Genomic DNA, 22,928 nt, shown 5'->3' with positions numbered 1-22,928 from the left:
AGCAGAAGCAGCAGAGTGAAGTAGTGGATGGAGTGCTGTTGGTTTGGGGGTCAGAAAGACCTGGGTTTTGGTGGGGGGCAGCTAGGTGGCACGGTGGATAAAGCAGCGGCCCTGAATTCAGGAGGACCTCATTTCAAATCTGGCCTCAGACACTTGACACTTACTATCTGTGTGACCCTGAGCAAGTCACTTAACCCTCATGGCCCCGCCAAAAAAAAAAAAATAGTGTTAGTGAATACAGAAGGCACATGTTGGATGAACTAGGTAAGAAAGGAAAAATAATTGACATAACTAGTTACATATAACTGCTTCTGCTCCATAACCTCATTTAGAATCAGCTACATTAAAATTTTAAAATAAGTTTTTATTAATGTCTTCTGCTTTTTACATCATCATAATTATCCCCAGTATTCTTTCCAAACCCCTTCCAAAGAGCCATTCCTATAACAATATTTTTTAGAGGAAAAAAATCAGCACAACTTATTGATACATTGAAAAACACTGAAAACATGAGCAATGTGTAACACCTACAAGTCAGTTACATTTTATTATTGGGGTCCTCACTTTGTGCCCCACTTCCTCCCTCTTCTGCTGGGCACTGAATGGAGCAAAGGATGTGCTTATGCCTAGGAACTGGTATCTAAAGAAAGGCATAAAGCATGCTGGCCATAGGTATTCTGCCCAACCCCTATCCTCCCCACCCCCCTTTTTCCTTAAGTTTTGGCAGTCAGTGGGGAATAGGCAATGGGAACCGAGGAGAGGCAGAAAAGGAGACCAGAAATATGGAAAAACAAACTGGAGGCCAAGGAAGCTGTAAAAGAGTAAGGCGTGAATGCCATGACTTGATACCCACAGGGATGGCTAACTTCTGGGCAGCTTCTTCAGGGTTTGTTGTGGGATTATGGAGGGGGTGGGTCTTCCAATAGTGAAGCTCTCAGAGATGTCATAGATGCTTCCTTAAGCCTAGATTGTGTCTCACTGAATAAAGAATATTCTATGGAATATATTTATTTAGCTTTCCTTCTAAGAGCACCAAATCAAACAATTATCATGTGACTGACTTTCACTGGAACTAGCCCTGGAAGAATGAGGATTTGCTGCCAGGGTGCTGCACTTCCTGTAGGAGGAGGGATGACTTCTTTTTTAGAAGAGTATATTTCTTAGGTATCTCACCTTGTTGGAAGTATAAAATCACCACCCCCTAATCAATCCTCCTCTCCAGGATTATCTAGTGGCACTTTTTCCCACTCAGTAAACAAGTATTTATAAAATTTCTACTAAGTGCCATACACTATAATAAATCTTGGGGGTTGAATTATTTTTTTCCCCAGACTTGTGATTTCATTGACATAGAGAACTCTCAGTAACAAAACTCCCTCTACTACAGTACCTAGGTACTCCCCCTATAATCCTGGGGAATACTTTTTGAGGGTAAGGCAGATGACGAGGGTTAGTAGTCTGGAAGGTGATGACAAGAAAATATCTGCAGGAATCAACTGACAAACACTTATTAAATGCCTACTATGTGCCACGCGCTGTGCTATGACTGGGGATACAAAAAAGAAGCAAAAGACAGTCCCAGCCTCCAAGAGCTTCCAATCTAATGAATGTGAAGCAAGACTAGGGCTAGCTCCATCCAACGAGCTTTGTGACTCAGACCTCACCAGTCAGAACAACACAGGCCCCAGGGCAGGGGTTCCAGAGGAGAGAGAGTTACATCTCCCAGGAAGGTTCCCCAGTAGGGTAGATCATGAAGTCTTATGGGGATAACAACAGGCCAGGATGTCAGGAACGACTTGAACTGGGATTTTCTTTCCTCCATGGCCAGTTCTCTAACAAAGCTCTCTATCTACTACTGCCTCTCTAAAGAAGAATAAGGATACCAATACAAAAGTGAGAAAACCCCTGACCCACAACTTCACTATGAGTAGGGGTAATGGGAATAAGCATTTTTTAAGCCCCTGCTATGTGGCAGGTACTGTGCTAAATGCTTTACAAATATCTTATTCACAGGAACTCTTTGCATCAACCTGCCCCTTTGCTCCCCCTATCTCCCCTCCCCATCTATCCTCTGCCCACCTCTGACATTCCTTGGGTCTAGATAGGAGAAATTCTCAAATCTGCATCATCACAGTTAAATGTAAACCTCTCTTTCAGACTGTGGACAGAAACCCATTATTAGATTACTGCAGAGAAAACTATCTAGGGAGCTATCTTTTCATTAATCAATTGATGGATCGATCAATAGATCATCCACCCATCCATCCATCCATCCATCCATCCATCCATCCATCCATCCATCCATCCATCCATCCATCCATCCACTCATTCTCTATTTATTTTGGATTTATTTGAGGCAGCTAGGTGGCACAGTGGATAAAGAACTTGTCCTGGAGTCAGGAGGAACTAAGTTCAAATCTCACCTCAGACATTTGCTAGCTGTATGACCCTAGGCAAGTTACTTAACCCCAATTGCCTTAAACATCCAGGGCCATCTCCAGTCATCCTGATGTATATCTTTCCACTGGATCCAGATGGCTCTGGAAAAGACAGTGAGGTTGGTGACCTTGCACACTCACTTAAATCCAATTCACTGTAAGTCATGACACTGCCCCTATGTCATGGTCCTCTTTGAGAACGAAGGACAAACAACAAGAACGTCTATTTATTTGTCAGCTTATTTGTTTTATAGGAGCCAGTACTTCCTTTTTAAGCAAACTGTCCCTGCTATCCCTAAACCCAGGATGCATGATAAAGCCCCTGTGTAGATGGGAGTAGATGCTCCTGGGCACTGGCCCAGAGACTTCCATCTTGGCTTCACCCACTTCTGCCCAGAAGAGGAACAAGAACCACACTAAAGTGAATGGGTTTTTTTTCTGACCCTTAAAGGAGGCCCAGAAAGTCAAACATGGGTCTGGAATTACCTCAGGGGGCAAAGGGTGAGTTGCACATCTGCAGGGAAGTTTATACAGCTGCAAAAGGGAGTTTGACTTTTGTGTACTCCCCAATGCAATGGGGAATTGGCATCAGTGTCAATGAGCAGTGCCAGGGAGCACTGGTTCCCACCCCTGCCCCTGCCCCAAATGGGTCCCTTTGCCCTCTCCTAATACAGATCCATACCAATGTAAAAAACCTAGATCTTGTCCTCCAATACCTCCTGAAAAGTCGATAAGTGTGTTGCTTAAGAGATAGTATCCAATGACCAGAAAGTTGGCCTTATGTCTTAATTATCTTCTTGGCATTGGTAGGAGTTGAAGTATTAATGTTTTTAAATGGGTAGTATTCAGTTTCCCATTTTTAAACAGGAACATATTTTGGATGTGTAGAAGTGGCTTTCTCATACTGTTAGTTTATGGTAAATTTCAAAGCTCCAATTTCGTTGAACTTTGCCAATTCTTAGGTCATCACATCTAAAAACGTCAAGCTTTCAAAATTAGATGTTCTGACACTATAGGGTTAGATTTGTCTTTCAGGTGGAGATGTTTGCAGCTGGTTAGATGTGAGTTCTCAAGGCCATAGAGACCTAACTGGGCCAGAGAGAGGGGTAGGGCTGGGATGGGGTGGCACAGAGTTCTCTGCAGAATGGGATTGACTCAGTATTTGGTGATAAGCGTCCTTGGAGACTTCTGGTGAAAGTGATGACATGAGAAGTCCTGGAGGAGCCTAGGTTTCCCTCAAGTATTCCATCAAAGCTCTGAGAATATGTCAGAAGGAACAATGGCAGAGAAAACCAGAGATAGATGTCTATAACCGCCTCTATCCTGCACAGAAGATTTCCAGAAAATAGTGGATACTCTGAGCAAAGAAGAAATGATGAGCTTGATGATCTTAGAAAAACATGGATAGACTTGCATGAAATGATGGAGTAAAATGAGCACAACCAAGAGAACATTGTATACAGTGACAGCAATATTTTTTAAGAAAGACTTTGAGCGAATAAATCATTTTGACTATTATAAATACCCAAATTAACTACAGAGGACCTATGAGGGAAGATGCTACCTACATCCAGAGAAAGAACTGATAAACAGAAGTATGTATAAAATGATTTTACATACACACACACATATACAGATGTATATATATATATATATATGCACACATACATACCTTTTTGTGTCTAATAGTAACCATCTCTAGGGTGGGGGTGAAGGGAAGAAAAAAAGGGAAAAAAGAAATCTACATGATAACTATTATGTATTTAAAAGGAATAGCAAGTTGTGCATAATAAATTCACAGTTTTCATTTGCATCATCTTTTAAAAAATTATTCTATGTTACAGAAATTCTTGTGTTATTCCATAAATTAAAAAAATTAAAATTTAAAATTTAAATTTAAAAAATTTTAAAATTAAAAATTAAAAATAAAACCAACAGGAGAGGAACTGTCAAGACAGTTCACACCAAATTATGGTAACAGATAGGGCAAGCATAGCCCCCAAGGTAGTCTATGTTGGAAGTGTCTAAGTGCCCAGCAACAACCAGATTCAAATGTAACTGGAAAATATTAAATGTAATTAATAAAAATACAAGAATTAGACAATATTAGTATGTGGTTTTCTAAATTAATGTTTGACCCACAGGGATCTTTATGTTCAGTTTAGTGGCCCTTGTTTCTATTTGAGTTTGACAGTGCTAGTCTATGTAGTCAACTAGGGTAGCACCTGGGCCATGCAAGCCTGGAAGGGGTGGGAGAGGGTGAAGGGTGGGGTGGGTAAGTCTTGTAGGAGGCACACTGGCAGTGTGATCAACAACCTGCAGTTAGGCCCTGTTGGGGCGACAATAACAGAAATAGTTAAATCTTGATTGAGGATCATGCAAGAAGACAAACTAAACTGATGCCAAAACCTAAACTGAGTTCCCTCAAGACCAAGCCAGAAGCCAGATATTTCTTCAGAAGGTAAATCCTAGAACACTGCACCGCAGTAACAATAATATTGATAATCAACTGTGAAATACTTAGCTACTCTGGTCAACACAATGATACGCTATAATTCCAAAAGACTCATGAGGGAAAATACTATCCATTTCCAGGGAGAGAACAGATGGACTCTGAGTACAAATTAAAGCATATTTTTTCTTTTCTTTTCTTGCTTCCCACCCCGCACCTCACTCCCATGGCTAATGTGAAAGTATGTTTTGCATTACTTCCTATGTATGATGGGTATCGTATTTCTTGCCTTTTCAATGGGTGGGGGAGGGAGAGAATTTGGAACTGAAAATAAAAACAATTATTTCTAATAAAAAAAGGTGTATCTGGGGCAGCTAGGTGGCGCAGTGGATAGAGCACTGGCCCTGGATTCAGGAGGACCTGAGTTCAAATCTGGCCTCAGACCCTTGACACTTACTAGCTGTGTGACCCTGGGCAAGTCACTTAACCCCAATTGCCCCACCAAAAAAAAAAAAAAAGGTGTATCCTGGCCACTGCCCCTCGAATGGGAAAGGAAGCAACATCCAGGCTGTAGAAAAGACAGGACCAAACAGCATCTGACCACCCTGTCTAAGAGTATAGAAGGGAGCAGAATCTAACTCAAGTACCAAGCCCCAAACTAGAAACAGGTTAGTGATATGAGCAAACAGAAGAAAATATTAAATATAATTATAATATGTTAATATAATAATAAATATGAATAGACTAAATATAATGGAGAAATATTATGAGGTAAGGGAAGCTTAAGAGGTAAATTGTGATGAAGAGGGAGAACTACAAATTTCAGTTCCTTAAGAAGGAAAAAAATGGCTTGACCACAAGGACTACAAAAATGACTAGAAATAATATAGCAAAAGATGTTTAAAAATGAAATTGGGATAGAATTAAGTGTTCTGAAGGAGTAAAAAAAAAAAAGAACAGAAAAGTAATAGACTCCCTGAAAAACCAATTAAAAGTCAATAACTCCATGAGGCAACAAGAAATATTAGAACAAAGTCAAAAGATAAAAATAATAGAAGGAAACATAAGATATTTGTTATTAAAAACAGCTGGCCTGGAAAACATTTTGAAAATAGAGAATTTAGGAATCATTAGATATTCTAAAAACCATGTCCTAGGGGCAGCTAGGTGGCACAGTGGATAGAGCACTGGCCCTGGAGTCAGGAGGACCTGAGTTCAAAAGTGGCCTCAGACACTTGACACTTACTAGCTATATGACCGTGGGCAAGTCACTTAACCCCAATTGCCTCACCCAAAAAAAAAAAAAAAGAATCTAGGAAACAGTGCTAAGTATGATGAAGTCTTGGTCAAGAAACTGAAGAACACAGGGACAGAGTGATATTTACATCACTGCTGTCCACCGAAGGCAAGGAAGGGACTCTGAAGAGAAAAGCAGATTTGGGAAATGGATAGGTGGCTATCACTTAACCCCAATTGCCTCACCAAAAAAAAAAAGAAAAAAGAATAACTTCTAAAAACCATGCCCAAGCAAAAACCTGAATATAGTATTCCATGAAATCATAAAAGAAAACTGCCCAGATCTATTAGAATCAGAGAAAAACATAAAAATTTTTAAAAATCCATTTTTAAAATGACAAGCAAAATGACATAGTTAAAATCCAGAGCTATTATGTCAAATAAAAATACTTCAGTAGTCAGGAAAAAAAAGAGTTCAAGTACCAAGAAACCACAATTAGGATCATGAAAATTTGGCATCAGCTATTATAAAGAGAAAATCTTGGAATACTGCATTTCAAGAGGAAAAAAAAAAAAGACTTTCAACCCCAGTCCAAAATATCTTATCCTGAAAAACTGCGTATAATTCTACAAGCTAAAAAAAGGATCTTTAATAGAATAGAATACTCATCAGTATTTCTAATTTAAAAAAAATACAGGGCTAAGTAAAATCTTTGAAATGTGAACACAAGAAACAAGAGAAACCTATAAAGCGAAAGACATCTAAGCAATGGTAATGGGGCTAAATGATCAATCAAATTATTCTAGGCACTGAACCAGGGATGAAAACATAAAATGATGATGCAGTGCTTACATTCTAATAGCCTGAGAATAGATGATGTCTTTTCAGAGAATCACTGGCTTCTAGCATAATTAATTGAATAAAGAAAAAGAACCTGGGAAGTGGCTTGCTTATGTATTATTAGTTTTAAGAGAGGAAAGAAAAGGGAGGCAAAGGGAATAGTCTATGAAAGAAAAGAGGAAGAACTTACTTTTTCATAATTGGTATATTATAGAAAATTAGTATATAAACCTGGACAGGAATAGAGAAGGCATCTCGTGAAATTTGCTTTCATGTGAACTGGATAAAGGAGAATTGAACACACAAATTCATATAGTTTGGGGTAGGTATATGTTAAGTTCAATAGGGAATCAGATACTAATAAGGAGAGCAAGATTTAAGAGAAAAGGGCAGAGTGGGATGGGTATAGCCATAAGCAAAACAAATTTTAATAATGATGGAGGTAGAAGAGTATGATCAGACTACGTTAATTATAAATTACTAGGGTTGATCACAGTGGTCGCTAGGTAGCACAGTGGACGGAACTCCAGGCTTGAAGTCAGAAAGACTCATCTTCCTGGGTTCAAATCTGGCCTCAGATACTGACTAACTGTGTGCCCCTGGGCAAGTCATTTAACCCTATTTGTCTCAGTTTCCTTATCTGTAAAATGAGATGGAGAAGGAAATGGAAAACCACTCCAGTGTCTTTGCCAAGAAAACTCCAAATGGGGTTATGAAGACTCAGACACAATTGAACAACAAAGTGTTGATCATGTGCCTTCCCCCCAACCTTTTTTGTTGTAAAAGAGAGCAGTGGGGAGATGGGGGGGCAAGAAAAGAGGAAATTACATAAAAGGAGGGGTTTGTCCAGGACCAGGCCAAACCTGTGGCAAGTCCAATGCCTAGCCATGACTGGCATCAAGCCAGTCCCTCCACCTCCCCCACCCCAGGCAAGTGTCAGATCTGTCTTCTCAGCTCCTAATACGCTACAGCAGCAGCATGTCCTAGTCTGGTGCTGCTCTGACAACCTGTGGAGTCTTCTTGAACCATTTGTAGCAGACACACTGAGAGGGCAAACTGTAGCCAAGAAAGGAAAGGAAAAGAGAGAATCCCTAATGAAGAAGATAAAAGCTGTAATGTCTGTCTATTCTCCAGAATTCCAAGACAATGTTGATGTAAAGATGGGGAGGAATAAAATGATCCTTTTCCCCGGGATTCCAAAATATACTCTTTCAAACATCAGACAACTGTGAATGGAACTAGATGATGATAAAGCAGTCAAAGCACTCCTTGATGGAAACCAGTTTCCTCCAGCTGCAGCATGGGACCTTCCATTTGTTTTAATTTTTACTGCATTATTTGGGCGTGAATGGACGGGTTTATCTGGAGCTTGTGGGAGTCACAGCCTCTTCTCCACCATCTTGGCTCCGCCCCCTTCCATTTGTTTTAAAGGCTGGCTACCTTGAAAAAGGAAAAGGAGATTACAGTTTTCTCAGATTTGAATGGCAGTAGTCTAACGCTCTCAGCAAGTTTTCTATTATCATAGAAGTGACAGAGACAAACAGCAGTAGGGTGAATTTGCTATAGATACAAAGAAAGATTGCTGTTTTGAAATCTCAGCTCCTGATAAATATATCTGCCTGTTTATAGTAGCCACTCCCTAGATGCTGAAGGACACTAGCTGAAATTTTTTTTTTTTACAAGATATGGAATCTGATGTTATTCCTGAGGATGGTGACAAAATAGGAGAATTCTATGATGAGGTTGATCATGCTCCCCCAGTCGAGAGCCCACTGACACATGGCAAATTAATGGGGGATGAGATGTTTAAAGTACTTCCAGAAGAGGAAGTTGATAGTGCTGCTGGAAAAATGAGGAAACAAAAGTAGATGAGTCAAGATGTCACTCATACTCCAGGAGATAAATGCACTGAATATGTTCATTTTTACAGAGTACTGCACAGGGGCTATTCTTGCTGAGTTGTCATTTAAACATGATGATGCTATCTCCATTCTCAGCAAAGACCACAATAGAATTGGCTGGTGGGTAAAAGAAATGAAGGGAAGCATTGGCTTGGCTTGGTGCCTAGAGTCTACATAATGGAGATGTCTGATATTTGAGAGCCCTTGAACTGAAGGAAGAAGTTCAAGATCAACTTTTCCTTTCTGCCTAAAATGTTGTGGATTAAGTGAGATCATTGAGTGGTGACAACTTATCTGTTTTCTCTATATTGTTGAAAGCCATCAATATTTTCTTTCCATTCAGCTTTGGTTGTTATTTTATATAAACATTCTTCACGATGTTTTTATGATAATAAATTAAGCGAAGGTATTCATAGTAATCAAATACAGGCAGTAAAATTATTATAATTGTTGCTATTCTGGGTGAGTAACATTGTAGTTATTATTTATTCACCTGTTTTATGAAAATCGGATTGTTTCATTTTGTTGAAGAACTCAGTACTATTTCCCAAATGGCAAATTGTCCTTCTTCTCATGGGTATTATAATGCTCATTATTAATAATAAGTTGTTTTGTGACTGTAATGTAAAATTTCAGTTTAATATGTCTTCATGATGCAAATAGACACTACACACACACAAAAAGAAATGGCATAGCAATATATTATTGAGGAAAAACACAATAATCAATCATAACAGTGAATGAGAAGGATAAATTCAGCCATTAAACAGAGAAGGGTAGCCGAATAGACTAGAAAGCAGAATACAATATGTTGTTTACAAAGAATATATTTGAAACATAAAGATTCAACACAAACTTAAAATGAGTGATAAAAGCAAGATTTATTATGCCTCAAGCAAATTTTTAAAAGCAAGAGTAGGGACAGGTAGGTGGCATAGTAGATGGAGCACCAGCCCTGGAGTCAGGAGGCCATGAGTTCAAATACAGCCTCAGACACTTGATAGTAGCTGTGTGATAATGGGCAAGTCACTTAATCCTGATTGCCTTAAAAAAAAAAAAAAAGCAAGGGTAGATAGCAATAATGATATCAGATAAGTCAACAATAAAAATTGACAAGATTTTAAAGAGATAAGCAGCTTTTAAATACTATAGGTAATAAAATTATATTGATACTTAACATATGCAATAAATAGTATAGCATTTAAATACTTAAAGGAAAAACTAATCAGATTATAGACCTGATCTAAATTAATCAAATTGCAAATAGGGATGTCAATGGTGGCCCTTTTCAGGCCTAGGCAATTCTGACAAAAATATAACCAAGAAAGAAAGTTGAGGACATTAATAGAATTTTAGAAAAAATGTAACATGATAGCACCCTGGCAATCACTGAATGGGAAAGGAAGGGAGCATAAAAATTTCTCAGATGTGTATAGCACCTTTATAAAAATTGACCCTATTCTAGGAGCATGAAAAACCTCAAAAAAACATATGCAAAAAAGCAGAAATATTAAACACATGCTTTACTTATCATTATGCAATTAAATTATAATAAATTAAAGAAAGGTCTTTGAAGAAAGGGTTCAAACTTAAATGTTGACCAAATTATTTAATACTGAAGAAATGGTGGTTCAAAGAACAAATAATAGAAACAATAGATGTTCATCAAAGAAACAATACAACATACCAAACCTTTTGGAATGCAGGGCAATAAGGGTTAAGTGACTTGCCCAGGGTCACACAGACAGTAAGTGCCAAGTGTCTGAGACTGGATTTGAATTCAGGTCCTCCTCAATCCAGGACCAGTACTTTATCCACTGCGCCACCTAGCTGCCCCCAAAGTAGTCTTGAGGGGAAATTTTATATCCCTAAATAACTTCATCAATAAAAGAAACTATAGAACAATGAATTGGGTTGTTATTGTTTGTCTTCCTTCTTGAAAGAGGACCATGACATCAGGATGATGTCATAACTTGCACTGAATTGGATTTAAGTGAGGGAGGGCTATGCAAAGTCACCAACCTCACTCTCTCCTCCAGAGCCATCTGGATCCTGTGGAAAGATATACAGCAGGACAACTGGAGATGAATTGGTCCCCATTTTTTTAAAGGTGATTGGGGTTAAGTGATTTACCCAGGGTCACTCAGCTAGTAAGTGTCAGAGGTGAGATTTGAACTCAGGTCCTCCTAACTTCAGGGCCAGTGCTTTATCCACTGTACCACCTAGCTGTCCCAATGAATTGGGTATGCAATTTTTAAAAAAAAGGAACAAAATTTTATATTCCAAATAAACACAAAATAGATATAATGCTACCCCAAAGAGGCTGGGGTGTCTTTCTGTAATGCTGTTGTTCCTATGTGTTCTCCCCAGTGTTAGCCACTAGTGATTATCACACCAGTTTCATTTAACCAATTACATGTATTAGCTTTTACAAATGAATATTTAATATATGTAAGAACAGAAGTAACAAAGACTCTCTACCCCACCCCCACCCCCTAGGGACACATTCTCCCCGTACCACTTTAATCCCTGGAAAGAATAGGCTCAGACTCAAAGCAGTTTATCCTTAACTTTTGCCCCTTTTGTGGAAGTTTACTTCCAAATTCAGTGTGGTCAAGTGATGAACTGCTGTAGCTCGCTTTCAGCCTCTTTTAATCTATGCTGGGTTAATCAGATAATTTCATATTTCACTCATTACTGGCTTCCAGTGAATTTTGGCATGGAATCTAGATTATTTTGCACTAGCTAATCTTTTTTTTTTTTTTTTTTGGCAGGGCAACGAGGGTTAAATGACTTGCCTAGAGTCACACAGCTAGTAAGTATCAAGTTTTTGAGGTAGGATTTGAACTCCGGTCCTCCTGAATCCAGGGCCGATACTTTATCCACTGCATCACCTAGCTGCCCCCATAACCATTTCTAGTACTCCTTCACTTAAGGCAGGAAAGTACAAGTACATAGAGTACTAGTGATAGCTCCAACCAGCTTGTGAGAGAGAGCCTATTGTTAAAATTCCAGTGCAAGCAATTACACCTCAGAAATAAGCAATGGTGTTTTGTTGATTGTCTAGACTTAGGAAAGTGATAGAAAAAATGCTGATAATGCAGATCAAACTTTAAGAGTGTGTTGTGCATACAACTTTTTGGGTTTTTTTCCTGAGAGCTGGTTGTTAAACATTTACTAACAGTTTCCCAAATATAGCCAGTTTGTGCTTTTAAAATGCATTCCCCTTCTGTTTTAGCCACTAATCAACAATCTTCATTTGATGAGCAAACTGGTGGAACCAGTCATAGAACTCATACTCTACACTGGGGAGCAGAGACCTTCTATTACACATATTTAAACAAATTAAATTATTATTAATTAAATAAAATGCCTCTCAGGTTTTCTAGTTTGTTCCACGGGGGCTAATACATTGTACGTGTGTAGCTGTTCCTCTTACTAGGTAGGCCCTCATTACATAGAAATTCAGAAAATCAAAGAAGAAATGAACAAAATTGAAGACAAAATAATCCCATAGGATTGGTAAGTAAAACTAAAATAGAAGTTTTTTTTTTTATGTATGAGGTATTTTATTTTTTCCATTACATGTAAAGATAGTTCTCAACTTTTGTTTATACATGCTTTACAATTTCAGATTTTTCTCCCTCCCACCCCTCCCTCCCCCCTCCCCTAGACAGCAGGTAATCTGATATAGGTTATATCTATATATCTCTATACATATACATATATACATATATATATATATATATACACACACACACATATATATACACATAATAACATTAATCCTATTTCTGCATTAATCCTGTTACAAGAGAAAGAATCAGAGCAGTGATGCAAAACCTCAAAATAGAAAGAAAAAAAAAAACCAACAGCACCCAAAACAAAAGAAATAATATGGTTCAATCAGCATAAAATAGAAGTTTTTTAAACTAATGAAATGGATAAAGCATCAGCTAATTTTATACAAAAATAAGAGAGTAAACCTCAAATTATTAAAATTTAAGAAAGAAAAAGTAGAATTCACAACAAATAAAGAAGTCAAGGAAATTATTAGAAACTATTTTGCCCAATTAGATGATGAAAAAGCTGACAAAGAACAAAACACATAAATATTTACAAAAATATAAAATACTCAGATTAACAGAAAAAAATATAGAGAATTTAAAACCCAATTTCAAGAAAAGAGATAAGTAAGCTCCTGAAGCAAAACAAACTAAGACCAGATAGATTTACAAGAGAATCCCATCAAACATGTAGACAGCAGTCATCTTGACCTATGTTTTGCCACTGGACTCCAATGACTCTGGAGGAGAGAAGGAGATTGATAACTCTGCACAGCTCTGCCTCACTCAAATCCAATTCACTTTCTTTTTTTTTTTTTTGCAAGGCAAAGAGGGTTAAGTGACTTGCCCAGGGTCACACAGCTAGTAAGTGTCAAGTGTTTAAGGCCAGATTTGAACTCAGGTCCTCCTGAATCCAGGGCAGGTGCTTTATCCACTGCTCCACCTAGCTGCCCCCTCCAATTCATTTTCAAGTCAAGACATCACCCTCCTGATGTCATTGGTCCACTTTGAGAATGAAGGATGAACAACAACAATCAAACATAAAGAACAATTAACTAATTTTGCATAATTTTAACAAATAAAAGATAGGATTTGAAGTCAGATCTTCCTAACTCTAGAGCCAGTATTCAGTTCACTTTGTCACCTAGCTATCTAGGTGTACTCTGTGGGCACTCTTCCCAAAGAGTTAACCTCTTAGGATTCAGTTTCCTCACCTGTAGATGAAGGGGTTGGAGTAGATGTCCCCTGAGGTCCCTTCCTAGCTCTAGATCTACCCAAAAAAGGAAACTAAGAAACAGGAGCTGGAGAAGTAGAAGAGAGAAAACAGTGCCAAGAAAGTCAAGGGAAAAGAGAGCATCCAGAAGGAGCCTGACTTCATTGTGAGTTCAGTATCAAAGGCTACAAGAAATACCAATTCCATGGAGGACTGAGATAAACTCATTGTACTGAGCAGTTAAGAGATCTTTTGCAACCCGGAAGAGAGAAATTTTCATAGAATGGCAGAATGAGAAATCACATTTCAGGGTTTTTTCTTTTTAATTTATGGAATAAAACAAGCATTTCCATAACAGTATAATTTTTAAAAAAGATGATTGCACATGAAACCACAAATATATTATGTACAACTTGCAGTTCCTTTTAAATATACAATAAAGCTATCATGTAAATGTACTTTTCCCTCTTTTTCCTTCTCTACGGCTACCATCTGAGAAATCAAATTTCAAATAGCAGAGAAGTGAGTAGAAAGTGGGCAAAGGATGATGGTGGAAGCTAAGGAATAATAACCAGTGGCAGCAGGTGGTAGATGAGAGAATGAAGAGACTTCTTTTCATAAAAGAAAGTATAATTCAGAGAAGATTTTTCCGGTACATAAGAGCATGGAAGAAACCAGAAAGAAATATTGTCATTAGGGGAATTACAAAGAAAGAGAGGCAGGATGGTTTGTGAATTCAGTGGGTAAGACGAACAACAGATGTGGGGGTTGGGGCTGATACAGAGAGTAAAAGCCACATTAACTGTTGAATTTAATAAGAAAGAATGAACTGCCCAGTGAAGCCAAAATGGTCAATATAACAACTCCGGGTAAAAGCAGCCTGGGAAAGGTTATTTGAAGACAAAATAGATATGAAAAGAAGACAATGGAAAGAAACAAGGAAGATGGAAATGCTGAGTCTTTTTGCTAAAATAAAACTTGTGAAATTCTCAGGGGTGAGATTTCTCACTACCAGGAGAGAAACAAGTGGGTGCTAAATATTGGATTGAAGTACCACTGAAATGAACAGATTTTTTTTTTTCCTCAAGACAGAAGAACTCTGTCTCTGTTTCCCATCACCACCCATTCTGGTCATGCCCACGAGGCAACCCCTTGTAAATTGTCTGATCTGAGGAGGAGGCAGGGTTCAGGAGAGGAGCCTGAAATCAATGAAAAAGGAGCACATCATAGTCTCATTGAACTCAGACCTGGATGGGATCTTTTTGATCTAATGCAACCTTTCCTTTTCGTGATGAGGAAAAGATTTGCCTCAGATTATACAGCAAGACTGTAAAAGATTCTAGTTTTAAGATTTTTTCCCCCACCCTCATAGAAATCAGCATTCTGTGTTGCCATTCTGGCTCCTGCCTTTTATATACTGCTTAGTTTTACCCACAAAAAGATGGTCATTTTGCTGGCCTTGCTAATGGTATGATGCATCATCGATCCCATGAGTATTACATGGAGGTCATATTCACTCAGTGGAAAAGGCCAAGGCTGAGTTATCCATGCATAGCCCTCATCTAATGCAGATAACCAGCAACTACTGAATCATACTTTGGATGCATCACATCCTGTCTGCCACAGAGACTACAGTGAGTGAAACCACTTATCCGTGAACTCAGCCTTGCTGATGGCTTCATGACAGGCCACAAGGAGCCCCCAGCTCTGTGCCTAGAGACAAGCAGGAGGTGCATCCTTTTGGTGGTTAGCTCTGAGTCAGAACTATAGCAGTTAAGTCAGCTGGAAAGGGACAGTCCCACCCCCCCTCCAGAAGATCCATAGCTCCATTGTTCTCCTGTCACAGTGCATTGTGTAGGCATGCCAGGTCAAGGGCCAAGCCTGCAGGAAATAGACCTCCTGCACAGTGTGCTGGACAGCAGCCAGTGCCCAGGCCAGAGCCACCGGTTTCTAGTCTGGACCCTCAGGTGGAAAGTTTAAAAAGAGCTCCTCTGGTCATGTAAACTGTAAACCTAGCAGAAAACTACCTTTTTCAGAACCCACATCAAAGCCAGTGCTGTTTGGGCAATATTTATAGCTGTGGTTAATTAAGTTCATTTGAGAGAAAATGGTGTGAGTTCCAACTTATAACTCCAGGGAGTCCCAGGCTCCCTGAATAATTATAATAGCTCATATTTGTGTAGTGCTTTATGTATAAACATATATATATATATATGTAGAATGTCTGTATATAGATATATACTTGGAATATATATGGTGTATAGATACATACATGGAATACATATTATATATATATGCACATTTATAATAATAATAGCTAGCATTTATAGAGCACTTTATAGTATTATCTCATTTGGTAATATAACTTGGGGAAGTAGTTGCTGCTGTTGTTCAGTCTTTTCAGTCATGGCCAACTCTTCCTGACCCCATATGGAGTTTTCTTGGCAAAGATACCGGAGTGGTTTGCCATTTCCTTCCCCAGATCATTTTACAGATGAGGAAACTGAGGTAAACAGGGTTAAGTGACTTGCCCAGAGTCACACAGCTAGTATCCAAACTGAATTTCAACTCACAAAGATGATTCTTCCTGATGCCAGGCTTGATGTTCTATCCACTCCACTACCTAGCTGCCCTAGTTGCTATCATTTCACATTTTACAGAATAGAAACCTGAGTCACAGAGAGGTTAAAAGGCTTGATCAGAGGGGCAGCTAGATGGCACAGTGGATAGAGCACCAGCCCTGGAGTCAGGAGTACCTGAGTTCAAATCGGGCTTCAGACACTTAACACTTACTAGCTGTGTGATCCTGGGCAAGTCACTTAACCTCAATTGCCTCACTAAAAAAAAAAAAAAAAAAAAGGCTTGATCAGTGTCACACAGCTAGTAAGGCTAAGGCTGGATTTGAACTGAGGTCTTCCTGACCCCAGGCTCAGTGCTCTATTCACTGCATCACCTAGCTGTAAGATAATGTGTATATGTTTGGAACACATAGTATTTCAAAACTCGTAGTGTAGTTTTAAACTAACCATCCTGGACCTCAGTTTACACATTTGTACAATGAATGGGTTGAACTCAATGGCCTCTGAGGACAGCTTTTAGTATAGTGAAAAGGACACTGACTTTAGAGTCAGAAGACCTGGGTTCAAATCCCACCTCAGATACCTATTCCCTGAATGATCTTGAACAAGTTGCCTCATTGTCCTCAACTGCAAAGCGTATGTTTTGAATCAGATGGCCTCTGAGTCCCCTTCCGGCTCCAGATCTAGAATATTGTGATCCATTCTACCTCCCTAGCTGTGATTCTCTGACCTCTAGTCCTATATATCACCTGGATTAAAATCCTAAGTGTGTTATTTACTACATCTGTGACACTGGGCAAGTGATATAGCATCACACCACCAAGAATACTCCAGATTTAAAGAAGAGGATGAGTAAAGGTATGGAAACATGAAAGCTCTGAGTTTATTCTAAGACTAGTCTAGAATTCAAGTTATCTGGAATATGGGGTATATACAGATAAGTAATAGACGGCTGGTGGTACAGGCCTGGAGTCAGAAAAACTTATCTTCTTGAGTTCAAATCTGGCCTCGGACACTTATTAGCCATGTGACCCTGGGAAAGTCAGTTAACCCTGTTTCCCTCAGTTTCCTCATCTGTAAATGAGCTGGAGAAATAATGGCAAACTAGTGTCTCTGCCAAGAAAACCCCAAATGGGGTCACAAAGAGTCAGACACAACTGAAACAACTGAACAACACAGGTGAGTAGTGGGAGATGTCAAGAATGGCTAAGTTGGGAAGAGCCTCTGAATGATTCTATTTCATGCATGTGTGTGCAGGCTTTATTCTCTTCTTTCTTTCCCAACACCCATCACATTGTGATATATTCATGCATCTCAGCAGGTATTGAAATGCAGAATCAACTACAGGATCTCAGAACTGGAAGAAAGGTCAGAGGCCACCTCTTCTAACCTGTACTTCACCAGGCAGCTCATCTAAAGCAGCCCGCCACAAATCCTCTGCAAGCCTTTAGTTCAAGAACTCTAATGAGGAGAGACTCACTGCCTCTTGAGGCAGTCCATCCCCTTTTGGGATAGCTGTGATTGTTAGGAATTCATTTAATATCAAACCTAAATCTGCTTCCCCACAATGACTTTCACTCCTCATTCCTAGTTCTGTCCTCTGGGGCCAAGCAGAACAAAGCTGATTCCTCTCACATGTTATAACCCTACAGACATTTGAAGGCAGGCATCATCTTCTCCCTAAATCCTTAAGGCTAAAATACTCAATTCCTTTAATAACCCATCTCCCAGCATAGTGCTGAAACCTGCCACCATCCTGGTTATCCTCCTCTGGATGGTTGATATTCTCCCAAAATCATGGTAACCAGAAGTGAACAGTGCATATCGTTCAGTGAACAATGGCTATGTAGTCAGAGAACTTGGGTTAAAAACCTGGTTCTGACATTGACTAATTATGTGAGGATCAAGAGCTGAATTTGGAGTCAGGAAGATCTGAGCTCAAATCCTAACTCAGACACATAATAGCTGTGACACTGGGAAGTCCTTTAACCTCTCAGTCTCCATTTCCTCATCTGTAAAATGGGAAAGATGATAACTTTCACCTCATGGAGAAGTTGTGAGGATCAAATGACATAACACGTATTGTAGCTTTTGTGTCTTCCTGTTTCCTACAAACACATGAGAGAAATAATGTTTAATCTCTCCTACAAATTAATAAACAGATCAGAGAAATTATAATATCTTATAATATCTCCTACTAACTAGAAAGAGAACATGATATATCTGCCTGTCTCCTACAAACAGATCAGAGAAATAATGTTTAATTTCTTCTACAAATCAGAGACAGACAGAAAAAACTTACAAACTTTCTTACCCCTTTGAAATCTGCATATAAAATACAGCATGACTGTTAGCTAATGTCCTGCTTTCCCCTCCTCTGTTACTAAATCCAAGATAGAACGGTCACTTTTCCCCCAAGTTTCCCATAATTTCTACTTCAACAACCATTTATTTCCTCCTCATTGGTTAGAATTTGTTCCAGAATAGCAGTTCTTCTCATCACTTCCTTTGTCTTTCTCAGGATGACATTATCTTTAAAATAAGTCAAGACTTTATCTGAATTCTGTAGGAGTGAGCGCCAGTAGATATCCTCCATCATCTCATGCCTCTATGGCCCTGACATTTTTATCTTTGTATCACCAGTGCCTTACACATAATTGGCATTTAGTATTTGTAGAAATGACAGAAATCTGCAGAAGAAAGAACACAGATTTTGAACCTCTTTGAGCTTCAGTTTCTTCATTGGAAAATGAAGAAGCTGGACTAAATTATCTCTAAGTTTCCCAATCCTGTGAGGATTCTTTTTCCCTCACCCATTTTGTTCTTTCTATTCCAAGGTCAATTTAAACTCTTTACCACCTACTGATTAATAAGAAGCAAACCCTCAAAATATGTACTTTATGGGTGAGTTTGGAACTATCTGCTTAGGGAAACAATTTAGTATAAGATAAAATCACTGAAGAAGGTCAGCATACTACCCCATCACTAGCTGTGGGATTGGGTGCAAGTCATTTACCTTCTTCAAATCTCAGTTTTCTCATATATGAAATGAGCATATTAAAAGTCACACTCCGGGGGCAGCTAGGTGGCACAGTGGATAAAGCACCGGCCATGGATTCAGGAGGACCTGAGTTCAAAGCCGGCCTCAGACACTTAACACTTACTAGCTGTGTGACCCTGGAGAAGTCACTTAACCTCCATTGCCTCTCAAAAAAAAAAAAGTCACACTCCTAGATTTCAGAGACAGGATTGCTGCAGGTATTAAGTGAGACCATGTATTGTAAAGTGCTAGGTAACTGAAAAGTGCCATCAAAATAGAAACCATTATTTTATTGACTCTTAAAATATATGACTCTTATAGATCATTTTTATTGACTGTATAGCATATGACCATTATTGACCAGATAGTCTTCTGAAATCCTACCCTGATGCTTCATTGTGGTATGGAGATATTCAATCCAGTCTCATCCAATCAACATTAATTAGACACCTATGAAATGAAAGTCACTGAGCTAAAACCCTGAGAATACAATTAATTTTTTTAAAAAAAGAGGGCAGCTAGGTGGCACAATGGATAAAGCACCTGTGAGGGAAAAATCCATCCTCTTCTCAATAATTCTCGGGAACTCAGCAGTGAAGTGACAAAGACTCTTTATTTTCTTCTCATGAGAAGGAGGCACCCTAGTGTGCAGCTAGTGGGTGCCCAGAAAGGGGGCTCGCAGGCCCTGTTTTATACCCTAGTCCCTAACTCAAATGGATGTTCCCCTTTTTCATCACTGGTGGGGTTACAATCTACACGCAAAAACTAGCTAATCTTAACACAGTATTCCCACCCCTCTTCCTTGTATGGGCATAACTCACGAGTGGACCTTATACTTCCTTATATGGACACAACTCTGGAGCGGACCTTATTGAGACCAGGGCTCCTTGAATCATGTGATTGTGTTAACCTGAGGGAGAGGAGGGGATCTGAGACCTTTGTCCTACAAACAGGTCAGGAGTATGACTGACTGTTATATCCACATTGAGAGGAGTCAACTACCCATTTTCTCACAGCACCAGCCCTGGATTCAGGAGGACCTGAGTTCAAATTTGGCCTCAGACACTTGACACTTACTAGCTGTGTGACCCTGGGCAAGTCACTTAACCCTCAATGCCCTCCCCCCCAAAAAACCTCACATTTATTTGGGGGCAGCTAGGTGGCACAGTGGATAAAGCACCAGCCCTGGATTCAGGTGAACCTGAGTTCAGATACGGCCTCAGACACTTGACACTTACTAGCTGTGTGATCCTGGGCAAGTCACTTAACCCTCATTGCCCCCCGCCCCCCCCCCCCCAGAAAAAAAAAACTCCAAACTTAAGTTAGCAGCATGGTGGTGAGTTTAGAAGTGATGAACTTACCCTGGGACGGGCTTCTTGTTTTGTGGAGTTGAAATCAGGCAAGTCAGCAGATGCGAAATGGAGTTTTAACCTTGTGTTAAAACCCTGGTTTTTTGTTTGTTTTGTTTTTTTATTTTTGCAGGGCAATGAGGGTTAAGTGACTTTCCCAGGGTCACACAGCTAGTAAGTGTCAAGTGTCTGAGACTGGATTTGAACTCAGGTACTCCTGAATCCAGGGCCGGTGCTTCATCCACTATACCACTTAGCTGCCCCCAAAACCCTGGGTTTTTTAAGGCCATTCCAATAGAGTACAAAGGGTCTGTCATGCCGAAAAGTCTCCGAATATAGTTTTGGTCATGAACTGGGTCTACTATCCCAGGACCCACCTATCTATCACCAATAAGTTGTTCACTGGGTGATGAATTGTTTCTCCATAGCAACATATGAAACAGAAACAATTCAGAGTGGCTCATAGTAACCTTATGCTTCTGCAGTGATGAAAGCAGAGTATTTGAAAAAGGACCAAAGTGTGCTAAGAACCACACAGTTCTTAAAACATGCACAAACATTCATTCAACTATTGGTACTCAAAAAGTGAGATCTTTGTCCAATAACCAATGAGTATCTGATATACTACTAAGAGAAAGTAAACCATATTGATATTCACATTCTCACTGAAAGGGAAACCAGAAGATATAAGGAGTTTGAGATAAATGGAAGAGGTTCTTCTTGTGAGAGCCATCTGAGTTGGCAAAACTGGTTTCATTGTGCATCCATGGGATACTTCGTTATCTAGTCTCAGAGTGCCCAATAAGAGCGTCGGCAATGGACGCCATGAAGATACCTACAATCTTTGTACTGACAATGTAACATCTTCCAAACCAAGTCAACATATACATGAATACTCAGTGATTTTAGTATGAAGGTGGGCCCAGAGAAAGAGTATTTCAATACTGGAATATGTTTCCAGATTAAGAAAATAAAGAAGCCAAAGACTTATAAACTCCCCAGAAGACTCACATGTCTTTATCATGAATAGCTTATTGAAGGAGAGAGCCAGAAGGGGATCTACATAATAAGGCAGGAGCCTTCCCCTAGATTTCCTGATGTTGCATCAATATCAATGGAGCATATAGGCTGTCTACTGACCATCCTTTATCCTTGTCACATGAGCAGCCCAACTCCTTTCAGGTAATATCTTCTTTGGGGGGGGGGGGGGAGGGCAGGGCAACAGGGGTTAAGTGACTTACCCAGGGTCACACAGCTAGTAACTGTCATGTGTCTGAGGTCAGATTTGAACTCAGGTCTTCCTGAATCCAGGTCTGGGTGCTTTATCCACTGTGCCACCCAGCTAACCCCTAATATCTTCAATAATATCCTTTGTAGCACTTCTAATGTGAATTTATTTCCTCATTGGTACTATGTATTTGGTCATAGTATACTCTTGTCCACCACATATCTTCCCATTGTTCTTTGGGTGACCTCCAGCTTTAATTCTCCAGAGACTATGACAGAATGCTGATGTTAAAAACATGGGTCTTTGTTTCAGGGAAAACCTTGGGATCATTAAAAGCACAATGCAATTTCTCAAAGGCAATCTAACCCAGAGTCCTCCTCTTCATTACTGTTGTAACGATTGGAATGACGCCACCTGCTGGAGACTTACTGTAGAAGAGTTCCACCCATGAAGCGAAGGTCTTTGAGGGCAAGACCAGGAGTCTTTTCTTTGGAAAAGGAAGTGACGCGGGCTAGTGGGAGGAGGAAGGAAGAGACTGGCGCTCAGTCTCGCTCTCTTTTCCTGAGGACTCTGGTGGAGAGTGGAGCTAGAAATGTGCTCTCCCTTTAATAGATAGGAATCTAGGCTTTTCTCTCTCTTTACCAAATTCTTATTCTCCTTAATAAATGCTTAAAAGTCTAACTCTTGCTAAAGCTTATAATTTATTGGCGACCACTCATTGGATATTTTAGACAGACTAGCTATAATTTTAGCCCTTAACACTGTGCCTAATTTGTTTTCTATCTAGTGTCTACCCAAGATACACACATACACAGACACACACATTACTATATATTAATGCTCAGCACATACTTATACATGAATACCCAGAATATACATAGATACACATATACATATGTACATTCACATAGTCAGTTTTATCATCTGCCCATTATGTAACCTAGTCTGGAGAAGAGGCATTATTCATTCATTTCTTTCTTCTTTTCTTTGTGTAATTAGTATGATCAAACTTAGTTGAGTGATTATGGTTCTCAATTGGTGCAATGTTCCAGGGCTTGATACAATCAATCAACACAAGAAAATTC

The 22,928-nt window shown here is 39.4% G+C and overlaps 1 pseudogene; it reads left to right on the top strand.

Annotated features, from left to right (window-relative positions):
* Positions 1-7,854: 7,854 nt before the first annotated feature.
* LOC122749753 lies at positions 7,855-9,066 on the top strand (annotated as a pseudogene).
* The last annotated feature ends 13,862 nt before the right edge of the window (positions 9,067-22,928 follow it).

The sequence above is a fragment of the Dromiciops gliroides genome, chromosome 1 (genome assembly GCF_019393635.1).
Source record: "Dromiciops gliroides isolate mDroGli1 chromosome 1, mDroGli1.pri, whole genome shotgun sequence".
Lineage (NCBI taxonomy): Eukaryota > Metazoa > Chordata > Mammalia > Microbiotheria > Microbiotheriidae > Dromiciops > Dromiciops gliroides.
The sequence above is the reverse complement of the archived record's forward strand: the minus strand, read 5'-3'. Positions and strand labels throughout refer to the sequence as shown.